The 16433-nt window shown below is 38.2% G+C and overlaps 1 pseudogene; it reads left to right on the top strand.

Moving 5' to 3' along the window:
- Positions 1 to 1310: 1310 nt before the first annotated feature.
- LOC107504276 lies at positions 1311 to 3826 on the top strand (annotated as a pseudogene).
- The last annotated feature ends 12607 nt before the right edge of the window (positions 3827 to 16433 follow it).

A 16433-nucleotide genomic window follows, 5' to 3' on the forward strand; every position in this document is an offset into this window, starting at 1 on the left:
TTCTATATTTTAAAAATAACAGATCTCCAGTTAAAAGCATTTTCATAAAAGAAATAGTAACAACAACAAACTCCAGGCCCAGATATTTTCACTGGTGAATTCTTTAAAAATTTTAAAGAAGAAATAACATGAGTTAAAAAAAAATCTTTTAAAAAAATAGAAAAGAAAGCAGTTTGTAATTCATTTTGTGTGTCAAATGTAACACTGGAATAAAAACCAGATGAAGGCTTTGTAAGACTGGAAAATTACTGGATAATTTTTTTCACAAGTATAGATACTAAAAAACCAACAAATGAATTCCACTGATATAGCAATAGCAAACCATATCAAATAATGCCAAGTTGATTTAACTATTGCATATCAATGTAATTTTCCAAATTAGTACAAAAATGAAAAAACCCATTATTTTCCCAAAATATGCAGAGAAAAACATTTTAAAAATATATAAATATTTTATCAATGTTATAAATCCAGCCAGAAATGGAAAAGAACATCCCAGAGCAGATATAGTGTAAGTTGCTGCTTGATGGTTAAATACTGATTACAACACCTGAGCTCACAAGCAAACTAAAGGATACCCATTGTCACTAGTTCAACAATGTACTGGAGACCCTAGCCAGTGCAGCAAAGCAATAAAGAATTATAAAATTTATGAAGATTGGGAAGAATGAACAATACTGTCATTATTGGCAGGTGACATGATTACATATAAAATGGAAAATATATAAATTCAAAGAATATACAAATTACTAGAACTGTTTGGCAAGATTGCTGAGTATAACATGAATATACAAAAATCAATTTTATTTCTATAAACTAGTACCAATTAGAAGTTACAGTTAAAATAGCAAAAAATTTTTGTACCTAGGAATAAATCTACTAAAAATACCAATACTGAAGCATTTAGGAATATTTTTTAAAAAGAGATTCAAGATCTCTATACTGCCAACTATATTGCTAAAAGGAATTAAAGATGACCTGATTAAAAGGAAGAACTCACCCTATATCATGAAGACAATGTCATTACTATATCAGGTCTCCCTAAATTGACCTGTAGGTTCAATAATATCCCATTATTAAAAATCTCAGCAGCGTGTGTATAGTATCAAATTTTAAAATAGATAAGATGTTTGAATACCTACAATAGCCAAGGCCAACTTGAAGAAGGAAGATAGAGTACTTACACTAGCAGATATGAAGGTTGTTTATTATAAAGCCATAGAAATGAAGACAGTATTAGCCTAGAAGCAAACTCATTCATATATGTTCACCTAATTTATCAGGGAGGAGCCACTGCAATTTGTGGGAAGAAAGCAGTGTGGAAAGCTGGTCTTTTCGAGTCAATTGGAAACCATGTGGAGGAACAATTAACGCTGACTCCTATTTCATACCATATACGAAAACTCATGTGAGATGTATCACAGGCCTAAATGTGTAAGATAAAACAGTAAAGCTTCTAACATAAGATATAGAAGAGAGTTTCTGCTCCCGGTGGACCTGAGAGCCAGGGGCGGCCCCAAGAGTAGGTGGAGGAGGGTGGGCAGGTCTGCGGATCCAAGGGTCTCGCGGGCACACACGTGGCGAGAATCGGAAGGCGGAGGAGAGAGCAAGGATAGACCCAGCAGCGATGGCATCCAAAGAGGAGCAAGTTAGGGGAAACAAACTCATCATGGAAAATGCCAACCAGGAAAATGAAAAAAAAAAATGGATAAAGAGCAAGATGTTAATAAAGCAGAGCCCTTGTCCCTCCCTTTGGCGGCTGGTGAGTGCTGTGCGCCTAGAGGAAATCACAGGTGGTTCTGTGTTAGGCAGTAAAATGGGATGTGATTCAGAGGCTTGGAGAGCCACAGGCCAGGATGGGAGAAGAGAATATGGAAAGAATTGGGGAGATGAGGAGACTTATGCAAAAGCTGAGGAAAAAGGAAAAAGCAATTGAGTCACAGTCTGTGGACAGTTAGGCCTGACCCTTCTCGCCATGATCATCATGATGAGTTTTACCTTATACCTTGAATGCACTTTTTTCCCCTAAAGCTAATAGGGCAATACACCTGCTCCCTAAACTTCCATGTTTGTGTTGTGCCTTCATTGTAAACCTTTTGGTGTTACTCGTTTCCTATGGGTTTCCTATTACCAGCTTCTAATTGAATGTTGTGTTTCTGTCAGCTGGGGAGTTTTACCTATTATATGGAAAGATGCTCATTATATATTGTGAAGTAAATAAAACAATATAAGAAAAAAGAAGATATGGAATATCTTCTTGAACTTAGGTTAGGAATGATTTCCTTATGTCACAATATCCTAATCATAAAAGAAAATATTGATAAGTTGGACTTCATTAAATACTTTAATTAAAACACAATAAGAGTGACAAGGCAAGCCACATACTAGATGTTAGGAATACCTAATGTTTGATATATGTATAATTAAATGTCTTTTCCCCGTTATCTAGCTATGTATCTATCCATTTTGTTGTTTTATATAAATCAATGAGAAAAAAAACTGAAAGCAAAAGACAGTGACTTTACAAAAAAAGATATTCAGTTGAAGCAGTACCAAGAGATGCTCAGGATCATAAATTCAAACAAATACCTACATTGTGAAACTATTGTACAGCAAGCAGAATGGCTAAATGCAGTCTATTGGCAACCAAACAGGGGTGGTGGAAGTGTAAACTGTTAGAACCACGTTGTAAAACTGTCTCATTAAAGGTAAGTGATCCATTCCCTCTAACCCTCAGCACCGGTCCCGAGCATATACGCAATAGGAGCGTTAATATCCACCAAACAACACGTACAGAAATAGTACTGTCATTTCCCATAGCCCCCAAATAAGAACAACTCAAATGTCCATCAATGTTAGAGTGGATACATAAATTCTGATATATTCATATAATGGAATGCCTCACAGCAATAATAAAAACATAATAATCTGATGACTCTCACAGACATACTAGTGAATAAAAAGAACCAGACACAAAGACTACATATTGTATTATTCAATTTATAGGAAGTTCAGCTCCAGGCAAAACTACTGAATAGTGATGAAAGCCGGCACATTGGTTACCATTGGGAGATGAGAGAGTATTGGCCAGAAGTATTCTATGTCTTGACCTAGGTTATGATTATACGGATGTGTACATATTTGATAAACTTTGCCTTTAAAATCTGTACGTTTCAATATGAAATATTTTTAAAAACTTGCTTAATTAAGAACGAGTAGAAGTAAGTTATAATCACTATGTTTCACTGCCAGTGCTTGTGAATGTAAATTAAGGTCAATTTAAAAAAAATAAATAATTCCCCATATGCAAAGATCTGAGTACAGGAGAGTTTTATTCTTGATGTTTTTTCACCAACTCATTTCTGGGGATCCCTGAGGAATGCTTATATGTTCTCCAGCCAAGCTTGCTGCTGGGCTGTATATGCCCGCCTGTCGTTTGGTCCAGAGGAGCACAAGGGCCCTCCAGGTCAGCGTCTTGGGGGTGTTTTATAACTTGTTTCTCTAAGCAACCAGTTGAACAAAAAGGCCTCCCGTCAGTCCCCTCAAAGCACAGGTAAGGCGTACACCAATGGTCCAGCCCATTTAAACCTAATGGTCAGGAGTCCGTGTCCTACAGTGTGGGTAATTCTGTTCTAGATAACTGCCATCAACATTAGAGTCTACTCCATGTTTAGGGGAAAGTCTGGCAAAAGACAAAACGATTTGCCCTGATATCCCAGTCCTTAGCATGTGTTCAGTTTTCTCTGAATACAAAGGGTGAGCATTTCCCTTTCATTTGTGTTCTCAAAGGGTTCATCTTGATGATTTGCCTGAGACAGAGGGAACAACTCTAATCCACAAATTGTTCTTCAGTTAATAATATGTAAATGAGGAGAACGCAAGGGAAGATGGAAAGAAAGAATAATAAAAATAAAGGAAATCTCTCTCTACTGGGCTCGCACTTCAAATTTTTCTTTGATTCTTATTTTACAGAAAAACATCGGCAATTTTTTTTTCTTTAAATTCAAGAAACATTCATAGATTTCAAAACGAGCAAACACCTGTAACCTAGCACTGTAACTATTTTGAACCAACAGAAGCAAAAATCACGAGAAGCAGAGAAATTGGTTTTAAATCCTAGGATATAGAAGACATCACAACAGTACACACTGGATGTCAATCTTATATACAGGGGAAGGTTTCATTCAGATGGTGTAAATCATTCCACTTTAGAAAAAGGGAAAAACTATATAAAAGTTCATGCAAGGATGGCGGCCACAGTAGAATGTCATAGTTTTTCCATCGTCCATGTATGGAAGTGAGTGACTGCTCGTTTTGTGATCCCATGTGGGTAAGAGCCACACCTCCCTTCTGCTTTATTCCTTCTTTAACATTCTACCACCCTGTGGCACACATCAGGAGAATTCACTGAGATCCTAAGATAGGGACCGCTTGTGGCTTATCTCAGAAAACTGCCATTTCCTGCCTGATGTCCTCCTGTGAAAAGCGGCAATTACATTTTTTTTCTCCAAGGTCTGGCTGAGTGTAGTATTTTCATTCGCTTGTACAATCCTCACCTTGTCTCTGATTAGGGTTGTCACCTTCACTTGAGCACCCTTTTCAGAATAAATGAGAGAAGGTAAAGAAGAGAGACCAGAAGGTTTTTGAGGGCAAGGCCAGATTCCTTATGCATTTATAGTTTTTTTAAAAAAATGAAAACAAATCCAAGAAATAAACCCTTCATTGTCTCTGCTGATATATCCGCCCAGAAGCCCCTTGGCCAGAGCTGCTTACTGACTTTGAACATGGCCTTTGTCTTGGCTGGTCCCTTTATGCTACTAAAAGATAAACTGAGGCATATTGAAAATTTTGAGTGTATTGAGCAAAAATTGATTGGAATGGAGCTGTGCCAGACTGGAAGTGGTTAGAACACTACAGACACTCCAGGAGGGGCTTACACAGAGAAAAGGCTGGAGCAAAGGAAAGAAATTATTGACTGGTTGTAGCTTAAAGCCTAGTTGGCTATTTGTGATTGTCCTATGTTTTTGATTTTACAACCTTGAGGCACTTACAGGCTTAGGTTTTGGTTGATTTACATAGGCTGCCAGGATTCAAGAGCCACCTCAGTCTAAGGGCCTCCTTGTTTAACTAACAATGGCCAGAAAAGACAGAGACAATCAGTTTATTCTTCCTGAAGTTGCTTCAGCCCTTCCTCTCAGGCACAGCCAGGCAGGACTTTCCTCACTTTGATTACCCCTCAAGTTATAGGCTTCTGCTTCCTCTCAGGACTTTCCACCTGTTTCACTGCCCTGGCCTGTCCCTAGCCACCTGGCCCACACTAGAGAAGAAAGACCTCTTACTGTCCTTCTGTTTGTGGAGTGAGCTTAGGATCACAGGATTCGAGGACAGAACCAGGTTTCAAGAAAGATAACTGGTAAAAGGCAGATCCAGGTATTATGGTGAGTATTAAAGTCTGCTTTTAAATAACTACCTACCTTCCAACCCACACGGAATTGAAGGTGAACACTAGGAAACCAGGACAGACTAAATTTTCATGGGGTTACTTGGGAAGGAAGGAAGCAGTTCATCCTAAGAGAATCAGTTTCCATGGGAATCTGGATAAACAATATTGTGATCGCACAATTTTGGGATAAAAACTTGGCCAGGACTGCTGGTTGAAGATTGAAGATTTGGAGTAATAGGATGACTAGAAACAGACAATCTGATGATTATCTGGAGTGCCCTAAAAGAAAAACTCCCTAAGTAGGGATGGATTTATTTATTTATTTTATTGTATTATTTATGCCTACAGCACCTGGTATTCCTGGGTGGTCTCCCATCCAAGTACTAACCTGGTCTGATCCTGCTTAGCTTCCAAGATCAAACAGAATAGGGTTTATTCAGAATATCTGGCCTAAAAATACTTTTCTATTCATGGCTGCACTATGAGGAGGGCTGTAGGTATAATAATTATGTCTCTATTTTTAGGAAGGCTCAATTAGTAATATTCTGTACCTTAAAATAAACATGTATTTATTATAACATGATTTTGATTTGTTCATCAGAATATGTGACCTGTACACGTGGAACAAAAATGAGAACAATGTTTCTAAAGTCACAATCATAAGAAAGAAGGCCAAGCCCCTGAGTGGTTCCAGGTTGCCCAGTGGAGGGAGCAGACTTTCAGGTGCTCAGTCAAGATGCTGTTGGTGCAAGCTCACATCTTTTTGTGCACAGTGCACATGGCGTGTGGTGTCTCCAGTGGCAGAACGCCTCATTCAGGGTGGGGGTGGGGCAGGCAGGGGCAGAGCAAGGTAAAGAAAAGGCCCTTCCTTACCAGATAGAATTTTGATTTCAGTTAAGATGACCCAATTAACCCTGATTCCAGCAAGTGCACAGGTGCTATGGCTTCCAATAAAGTAGCAAGTGACACTGGTGAGATGTGTCACTAAATACAGAGGTTTTTATTTAAAAAAGGTTGAGATTTTAAAAGACTTTCTTATTGGTTAAAATGTGACCTCTGGAACCCTAATGCCTGAGCTCACATCTCAGCTCCTCACTCCGTGACCCTCTTTCAGTTTCTCATGAGTATGATTGTTGTGGTTGTTAAACAATTAGCACAGGCTTTTGTCTAATGTTAGTTATTATTTATGTGTAAGACTAAATGTGGGGAAAAAGTCATTGTCTCCTCCAATTGTTATTAATATTTTGACATCTTATTTACATATTTATCTTATTTGAAGAGTGTATGCTTCAAGTTTTTGGTATCATTGAAGGTGTTTTAGAGATAACTAACCTAACTTATTAGCACACATATACAATTGTATATGTATTTGAATGTATATGTGCATGTTTGTGTACAAAAGTAACTAAGGTATATATGTGTGTGTGCATGGGCACGTGTCTGCGTAAATATTCAAGGAGGCCAGAAGTCCAAAATCACCCTCGCTGGGCTGAAAGCAAGGGGTGGGTGGGGCCGCACTCCCTCCAGAGGATCCAGGGGAGAACCTGATCTCCTCTTCCAGCCCCTGGTGACTACTGTCATTCCTGGACTGTCCACACCACTCCAGTGTCTGTATTCACATAGAATTTCTCCTCTACCTGTGTGTCACATCTCTCTCTGCCTCTCTCTTATAAAAGCAATGATGGCATGTAGGGCCCATCTGGGTAATCCAGGATGATCTCTCCACCACAAAACCCTCAGTAACTTTAGTCATGACACTTTTCCCAAGGGAGCAAGTATCAGTGATTAGGTCCTGATATCTTTGGGGGACCACCTTTCAGCCTACTACAGGTATGTGTGTACATATGTGTGTGGGGACACGTGTGCCTGTACATATATGTGTGATCGGTATGTGTGGGAATTTGCATGTGTGTGTGACAGATGTACATGCTTATGAATATGTGTGCACGTGTGTGTATATACATGTCATATGTGATTATATATGCTGTGTGTGCAAGGTATGTATACTGAGTGTGATTTCATGCATGTTTGTGTGAATAGATGATGTGATGGGTATGCATGTATATGTGTCTGTTTTTTTTTTTTTTAAGGGAAAGTTGGCTATCCATCTGACCTTTGCTTAAAATATTTTATTAAAGTTCTGAAAGGTGAACCAGTTGGTAGTCTGTTCTAATGAACCGGTGCTCCTTAACAGATGGTCAGATAAACGCAATGTTTCTACCTTCCCAGAGATCATCTTAAGCACAAAATTAGTTTGTGAGGAAAGAGCAACCTTGTTTAAACACTAGTAAACAAGCAAGCACATACCTCTCTGACCTCTGAACATAAAAATGGGCCCCGAGTGGGAGTGGTACCTGGGGCACAGGGGTCTGTCTAGTGCTCCTTTTAATCTCAGATGGCCTAGTAAAGGGGTGCTGGTGTGCAAGAGTCAGGGAGGCCCTATGAAGGCCAGACAGAAAGCCTGACACGGGGTTTTAAAATTTATTTTCTTGTGCATTTTAAAACTTGTGTGAAAATTGCATTTGAGTTTTATGTGGACCAAACAGTGTTATAATTTGCATTGCTGGGAAAGATAGAGCCATGGTGAGTTAACTGCACTAGTGCAACTTCTTAAACGCCTAATGTGTATGTAGGCATATATGATATGTATGATGTACGTTATATGTCCTACATATATACAATAAAATACTACTCGGCTATAAGAAAAGATGAAGTACTGCTATTTTGTAACAACAATGGCGCGTCTTGAGAGTATCATAAGTGAACTAAGTCAGATGGAAAAGGACAAGAACCATATGATTTCACTCATATATGGGATTTAAAACGAAGCAGCACAACAAACAGATACAGACAAAAGTCTGGTGGTCATCAGAAGGGTAGGGGGTGGGGGAGGCTAATGAGGTCAAATACATGGTGATGGAAGGGGACTAGACTTTGGGTGGTGAGCGCATAGTGTGATATACAGATGATGTAGAATTTTACACTTGAAACTCAGTGTTACCAACCAATGTCACCCCAATAAATTTAATTTAAAAAATTCTCATTATAGCCACTATTTCTTCTTCATGTTCACAATCCCTTATCTTCAATTATGAAATCCCAAAGCTCGTAAAACTAAAAAATAAAATTTAGCAAAACTTTCCCTGAACTGTACAGTCTTTATCCCTAGAACACTCACTCAATTTGTTGAAAACATGTTTAGTTAAGGAGTGCTGCCTTACACCTAATTATGGGAAACAATATCGCCTTTTTAAAATTTGAAAAATTCTGAATTCCAAAATATGGCTGGCCCCAAGATGAGGAAGTGTGGGCCTGAAGAGTTCTCGAAGTCCTACCCAATGCAAAGAAGATGAGAATAGGATGTACTGCTTAGGAAAGTGGAGACAGTATGAGCATCATTTCCCTTTGACGCCATACATTGACTAGAAAACCCATGAGACTCAACTGAAAAGCAATTAGACATAAGATGACTGAACCCCAAGCAAGCACATGTCAAAAAGACAAATCCTAGAATTTAAGGTACCCCATCTAGTTCATTAGTTTTCATGGCTGAGATCAAATGGCCTCATCTTGTGCCCTAAATTTGGTTCTCGCTTATACTTGTGGTTCCTGCCTGTACTTGTGGCCAATATTCCACTCTGCCTTCCAGTTTCTCCAAGACTCCCAGGGATGGCAGATCTGATTCTGAACGGCAGCCCTATAACGAGGGAGCCCTGGCCTGCTTGGCCTCTCTTTGGTCCGGCTGGCCTATTTATATCTCTGTTCTCCTGACCTGCTGGGATCCTGCATCCGCCTGGCTGGATTTTGCCCCCTGGCTGTTGCCCCCAGTCCTTGTTTGCTGGTTGTCTCTAGAATGATACCTTTTGCATCTTTTAAATGCCAACTTTGGTCTTTTTTTGAAATTACAGTCAGATAGCTTTGTTGAAACTACCTATAGAGTGATTGTTTGGCACAGCATATAAACAGCCTCAAAAATCACAGACACAGAATGGTGCAGCTGTGCCTATACTCCCAGGGAAGCCGCTGAGTTTTGGTGACCTTTTAAATATGAACGGTGATTAATAATGCATCTGGAATACACTCTGAATCATACAAAACCATTAATCGTTTCTGTACCAGGTAAAGCTAAAGCAGTGGGAAACATTTTGTATGATACATGTTTCTGTTTCACACATGAGCAAGGTTATGGGAGAAATCTGTTCAGAGAGGTCCTCCTTCTCTCTTCTGAAATATTTTCTGTCTTCCTTCTCCAATTCCCACCCTCTTTCCATACAATTCAGGTTTCTCCCTTCTGCCTAAGTGGTCTGGATTTGCCAGCCAGCTCCAAATCATCACTCATTAACTAAATATGACCTTGGGCAAGTTACTTAATCTCTAAATCTTAATTTCTTCCAAGTGGGGAGGATACTAATAATTTCTATCTCATAGATTTATTGTATAAAATAAAGGGCATTAGACAAGTAAAACACTTAGAATACCCAGAGTAATAAATCCTGATTAATAAATCAGGTACCACTGGTTGCATGTCCTGAGATGGACCCTGGCAGGACCTCCCTTTAGGGTTCTCATCCTTACAAGTAGAAAGAGCATGGAGTTCACTGTGCAGCTCTGGATCTGGTATCTGGGAAGTTCCTGAATTCAAATACTTCTTCCCTAATGTGTTGGCTCAGTCCAGACAGCTGAGGGACCTCATGGAGGAGACAGGGGCTTTGCAACGAGACCGCCTGGTTAACCTCAAATTCTGTTTTCCCCATCTGTAACAGGAGTATAACACTAACTACTAACTCTCAATTATGGTAAAAGTCATACTAAGGTAATCCAGGTAAGGAGATAAGTACAGCAAACATGCCTGACATGCAGTAAAAGTCCTATTTAGTTGATAGTTATTATTGTTGTAGGTTTTTTTTTTTTTATTAGTATTCGATTTTTGAGAAAGAGCTTGCATAACTGAGTCTCTCCTCACTCTAGTTTTCAGTCCCATGGTTATTTAATTTTTAATAACTTTTTTTTTTTTCCAAGAGCAATACATGTTCATCTCTGGAAGAAATATCAGAAAATTCCGTCCAGTATCTGCTAATCCTCTGCCCCAGTGCAGAGTGGGAATAATCATAGCTGAGGGGATGGCACAGGGTGGCTGGACAATTTTGCCGGCCATTTCAGTTACTGGTTGGCATTCAGTTTCATAGGAGATGATCACCAGGAATCATCTGTTTCCAAAATAAGTATAGGCCGGGATAACTAAGTCTTTAATTTCTCCCTTTAGACTATTATTTTTACATTTTAAGAACAAGGTTCGGTGACGTAATAATGCAATCCTCGAAAGAGGATATATACTATCTACCAGTGTCCTTATTTATTTCTAGCATTATTCCACATAAGCAACAGGGGACGCTGCCAATAGTTATCATTTATTAAGCATCAGGCACTTTCTGTGTATTATCTCATTTATTCCAAATGGTACCCTAATGAAGTAGGTACTAGTTTCCCCTTTAGCCATGAAAAAACTAGTCCCAGATTAAATAACTTGTCCAAGATCACATGGCTAGGATTAAAACCAAACTCAGTATGACTTTAAGTTACTGTACCATCCAAATTAGAGTGGATTTAAACAAATTTGAAAAAGAACTAAAAAACTTTCAACAATAATCTCTGCTAAGGTATTCATAAATACTTCTTGGACGCAAAATAATAATATAAAAATGCAAATGTGAAACTACAGCCTAAGCGTATTTTCCCTAACCTCTCTATCTCATCCCAATATGCATATCAAATACTAATATTTTAAAATCTAATACATTCAGTCAATGGGGTTCATAAAGTTTTGATCTCGTTTAAATTGTCAGGTAGAAGAAGCTTATGATAAACAAACAGACAAGAGCAATCAAAAATTGCATGCAAGAGCTTTGGAAACATCTGAATACAAATCACTTTCTAAACACAGGCTTCTCTTATCATTGATTGTCTAAGATACGCAACCTTCACCCTTCCTAACACTGCAATAATAATGATGGAAAGAATAAAATGATTAAAGCATGTAACACACAAAGTGAGCACTGGGGAGAAAGTTTTGTCTTCATTATATCAAGTGTTATGCAACACAATGAATATAATCTCCCTTAGGTTTTACTAAGCGTTCAAGGTCTTTAATTTACATTATTTTATTCTTTTGGATTCACCTTGAATTTACTTAAGAAAACAACAGAAGAGAGAGTATAGTTAACAAAATACTTTAATAGATCTTAATAAAAGCCAGGTGAGGTGAAGATGAACATCAATTCACCCCAAAGTCACATTGATTAGTGGCCAAATATTTTGTGGGGTGAAAGCAAGTGCATTCATCATTAGGAGATATTAAAATTATTGTCTTTATATGCCTTTACAGCTTAAGTTTTGATCACGTAATATCTTAGGGTTTTTTTTTTTTTTTGGCTTTTTATAGAAAGCAAAATAACCCATAAAGTAGACTATAGTATTTGCCATAAAGCTTTGCATACAAGCATTCAGTGAAGCTAAATGGCTGAAGGAAGATGAACACTTTTCTTGTTTCTAATCACATTATACCTCAGATCTTATAGATATCTACTTATTTAGCATTTACAGTGTCAATATTCTCAAGTGGTACTGGTGGCTAGGATTTGTAACATTTTGCTTACTGAAAATTGTTTTTAAAGTGTCTTCTTTTTAGTAAAAATAAAGCATCAATATTTCAGCAAATGTAGCAAAAGAAAATTCAAGCTTTGTAGCTGTCATCAGAGAATAAGCAATGTATTCATCAGTGTGTTTGTGTGTGTATATCTAAAATAAGAAAAATTGATTCTGCCAAACAGCCTGCTTCTTTGTTTTTTCTTTGTATTTTTTTTTCCTATCAAAGGCCAGAGACTGTATCTCTTTGTCACTACAGAGGTTCCGGCACCCAGCATAGTGTCCAGGATATATTAAGAGCTCAAAAAACATTTGCCGAGTAAATAAATATGTTAATTTTTTTTTCATTTCATATTATTCTATAGCATCTTTTTAATGACTGCATAGCATTTCATTCCATATTGTAATTTATTTAGCCAAATTCCTTTGATGTTACTGATTTTTACTATTCTAAGTGAGAATAAACATTGTAATAGCACAACAATTTTTAGAAGTCTACTTTTAATTTTTAGAAATTGTTGTTGCAAAAAGCAAAGATAAGAGAATTTCAATATCTATTATCAAAAAAATTACCGAACAAAAATCCAACTCCTTTTTCAGGATGAAAGAAATGTCAGTAGAGGTATTTCATTGCATAATGCTGATCAGTAACTTATCTGAAATCTCATTTTCGAAAGTAAATAGAGCTGGAGCATAATGTCTGTCCCAGCGGTGTCAGGTTAGAAAGGATTTAAGGCTTCACAATAAACTATAAGTAAACAGGCTCATTTTGAAGAACTACCGCATATTCATTAGTATCAAAGAAGGAATATGGAAATAAAATAGCCATCAACCATCAATCGATGTGACAGTAACATTTCAGACTTCATTAGCAGAGAAAGAGAAAACATGGTCAAGAAATAGAAATGAAGAGATTTCCAGTCTTTTTTTGACATGGAAAGGATGTAATTCATCATCTTGACTATGACCCTTTGAATGTGTGAAACAAGAGTGCTCCTTGTATAGTCCAAGCATTTCAAGAAGTCCACAAACTCCTTAAAAGCAAATTCACTTGAGCTGTCAAGTTGGATATAAACTGGCACTAAACAATTTAATTTTGAGAAGCATGAAGAAAACAAAGCCACAAAAATTTAATAAAAAAGCCTTATGATACTGAATTTAAAAAGTGGCTTGTGGAACTGAGAAGGCCAAACGTGATACATGCTCAGAAACAATGAGAACAAAGTCTGAGACTAGAGATAATGTTCACTCTCCTGAGAGTGATGTCCAATTTTAAGAATGTACCTAAGTGGAAATGGAGAGATGAATTTTCAAAATGCCTGATCAAGCAACTTACTATAAAATTATTGACATATGGATATGAACTTTTTGGTGGTTAATTTTATGTGTCAACTTGGCTGGGTTAAAGAATGTCCGGATAGCCATTAAAACATTATTTTTGGATATATCTGTGAGATTCTCTCTTTGAATCAGTAGACTAAGTAAAATCACCCTGCCCAATGCTGGTGGGCATCGTCCAATCTATTGAGGGTCTGAATAGAACAAAAAGGGCAAATTTGCTCTCTGCTTGAGCTGAGATAGCCACCTTCTGCTGCCCTCAGACACTGGTATTCTTGATTTTTGGCCCTTCGGACGCAGACTAAGTGATACGAAAGACAAGAATAATAGCCTGTGATAAGTGATACGGAAGACAAGAATAACAGCCTGAGATTAAGACAAGAATGAACAATTCTACATTTTACAGGGTAGTCAAAGAAGTCTTCCCCAAGGAAGTAAAATTTAAGATGAGAGCTGAAGGATAAACAGGACCTAGTCATCTGAAGAGTGGATAAAGAGTGTCCCATGTAGAAAGGCCATGAGGCAGGTGAGAACCTGTTGTGTTTGCAAACCTCAAAGAAATACAGGAGGGGCTGGATGATGAGTGAGAGAAATGGCCTGGGGGAAGCTGGTGGGGTGGTCAGAGCCAGAACATGCAGGATCTGTGAGCCATGAAAAGAAAGTTTGGATTTTATCCCAAGCATAATCCCTTAAAAGATGTAATCAGAAGTGTGACATAATCATCGCTCAATCTGATTTATGGTCTAAGAAGATGACTTTGGACACTGAGTGGAGAATGTAGTGAAAACAAGGAAGAGTAGAGCCAGAAACACTGTTAAAAGTTGTAGGTGTTTTAGCTGGAGGATAATAGTGGTAACTGCAGAGCAGATGGAGAGAAGTAGATTCACTGAAGATATATTTTGATAACAGCATCAAACTGATTATTGGCAAAAATTGTATATAGGGGTCAAACTAAGACTTTGGTTTGTGTATCAGGATACATGGTGTTACCTGTAAGGCAGATTGCCATGTACAGATTAGATGATAGAACAAGGTTTTCTCAAATTGTTCTGGTGATAAGAATCATTTAGGGTACTTGTTAAAAACATCTGGGTTCCACCCTAGGCTCACTGAAGTGGATTCTCTCAATGTCAGCCCGAGGAAGCCTTCATTTTGACAAGCACGTGATGGGGGAAAGAGGAGGCTTGATTGCAAGGTAGAGGAGATTAAAAGGCCACTGGGCTTCCATTGATGAAACCAAAGACCTTAATCAAAGTACCCAGCATGATATCTGGCACAGAAGACTCAATCACAGCTTCAATCCGAGGATTACATTTGAATAGATCTTGAATTTACTGTATTCATTTAATTCATTGTGTTAGTTAAGATAGCATTAACTGCTATAACAGACAAATTCTGAAAGGAAACAGGTTCTAGAGAGGTCCCTTCTGTCTTGTGCCTATGCCATCCTGCAGGGCAGAGGTCTCTGAACTTCCTCAGTTCGTGACACCCTCATTGTCCCAATACTTTTTTTTCATGGTGCTCCTAAGCCAAAAGAAACACATAGCACTTCTGTTGATTAAGTAGTTAGCCCCAACAACTTACTAAATATTTATGTCCTGACAACCCAGTAGCTATTTAAAAAATTAAAAATTGTGCACATGAATTGAAAGAAAATGTACCCTTAAAAATAGCACAATAGGTACCAGTTGGACTATGTGTGCTCGCAACTTAAACCCTGAGATGAAATTGGATACCACCACCCCACCCCGCCCCCGTTTCCTGGTCCATACTGATTTTTACACAGCACTTGCTTTTTCTTACAGCAACCACAGAGATAAATTTTGGAAAGAAATGCAGTGTGGTCTAATGTTGAAACTGTAGATTACTTCAAGCTAGTAGTTTGTGCAGTATTTGATAGATATTGCTATATTTCCCTTGAAAATTTATAACGTCCTAGGAAGACGTTGTGAATTGCTGCAGTTCCCTGAGGTACCTAATGCATTGTTTAGAAACCGGCTCATGAGTCTTGGGGTGTTGTCTTCCACCTGAAGAATGGAAAATGAGAATGGAGGATCACCCGTGGGAGGTTTCTATGGTCTACTTGTGAAAGTGGCACACACTTTTGCTTCTCTTCTATTGATTAGAACTGTTACTCAGTCACCCCGAACTGCAGAGACTGGGAAATGCGGTCTATCTTCATGCCCAAGAAAAAAGAGAGAGATGGTTTTGGTGAGCAAGAGTAATTTGCTACATTCTTAACACTTGGCACTGAATTTTTTTTTAACACAATTGTATCGAGTGTTCAGAACAGGATAGAAATGGCATGGCTCGCAGCCAACAGGCTGAAATTCCAAAGATATTAAGACTTACATATTTGCCATCTGCAACTACTAACTAAAGCATTGGTTTAGACCAAGTTTCTCATCCTTGCTACTATTGACATTTTTGTGCCAAATAATTCTTTATTCGTGGGCGCTGCTATGTGCATTGTAGGATATTTGGCTGTATCCTTCCTTGCCTCTACCTGCTAGCATACTCCTATTTGTGACAACTAAAAATGTCCTCAGATATTGCTAAATGTTTCCTGGGCGGGGACAAGATTGCCCCAGGTTAAAATCCACTGATTTATACAGAATGATATATTATTTTATCAGAAGGCATTAAAAGACATTAGTTTGGGCTATTCCTCCACTTAAAGAGTACTTGGGAATATTTGTAAACATGAAATTTAAGACTATCATAGTATACCTTGTGGAGTCTATTTTAATCACATCTAAGCTCTTTTCAAATGCTTTTCAATTGTATGTTAATGAGCCCCTGCTTTGGGACTGAAGTACTCATTTTCCTACCTCAGGAAGTGTTAGCTGCTACTGGCTTACAGCTGAGTCCCTCTCTGGCATGTATCTGCCTTTACCCCAAGGAAGCTGAAGCTGCCTTGTTCAGATTACACCTCTTCCCCAGAGGACAATCCTCACCTAATGACTGGTGGGTGTGGAGTGGATGCGAGTGTCCAGGCCTCCCCCCTTAG

Source organism: Rousettus aegyptiacus, unplaced genomic scaffold (assembly GCF_014176215.1).
Source record: "Rousettus aegyptiacus isolate mRouAeg1 unplaced genomic scaffold, mRouAeg1.p scaffold_m13_p_11, whole genome shotgun sequence".
Taxonomy (NCBI): Eukaryota; Metazoa; Chordata; class Mammalia; order Chiroptera; family Pteropodidae; genus Rousettus; species Rousettus aegyptiacus.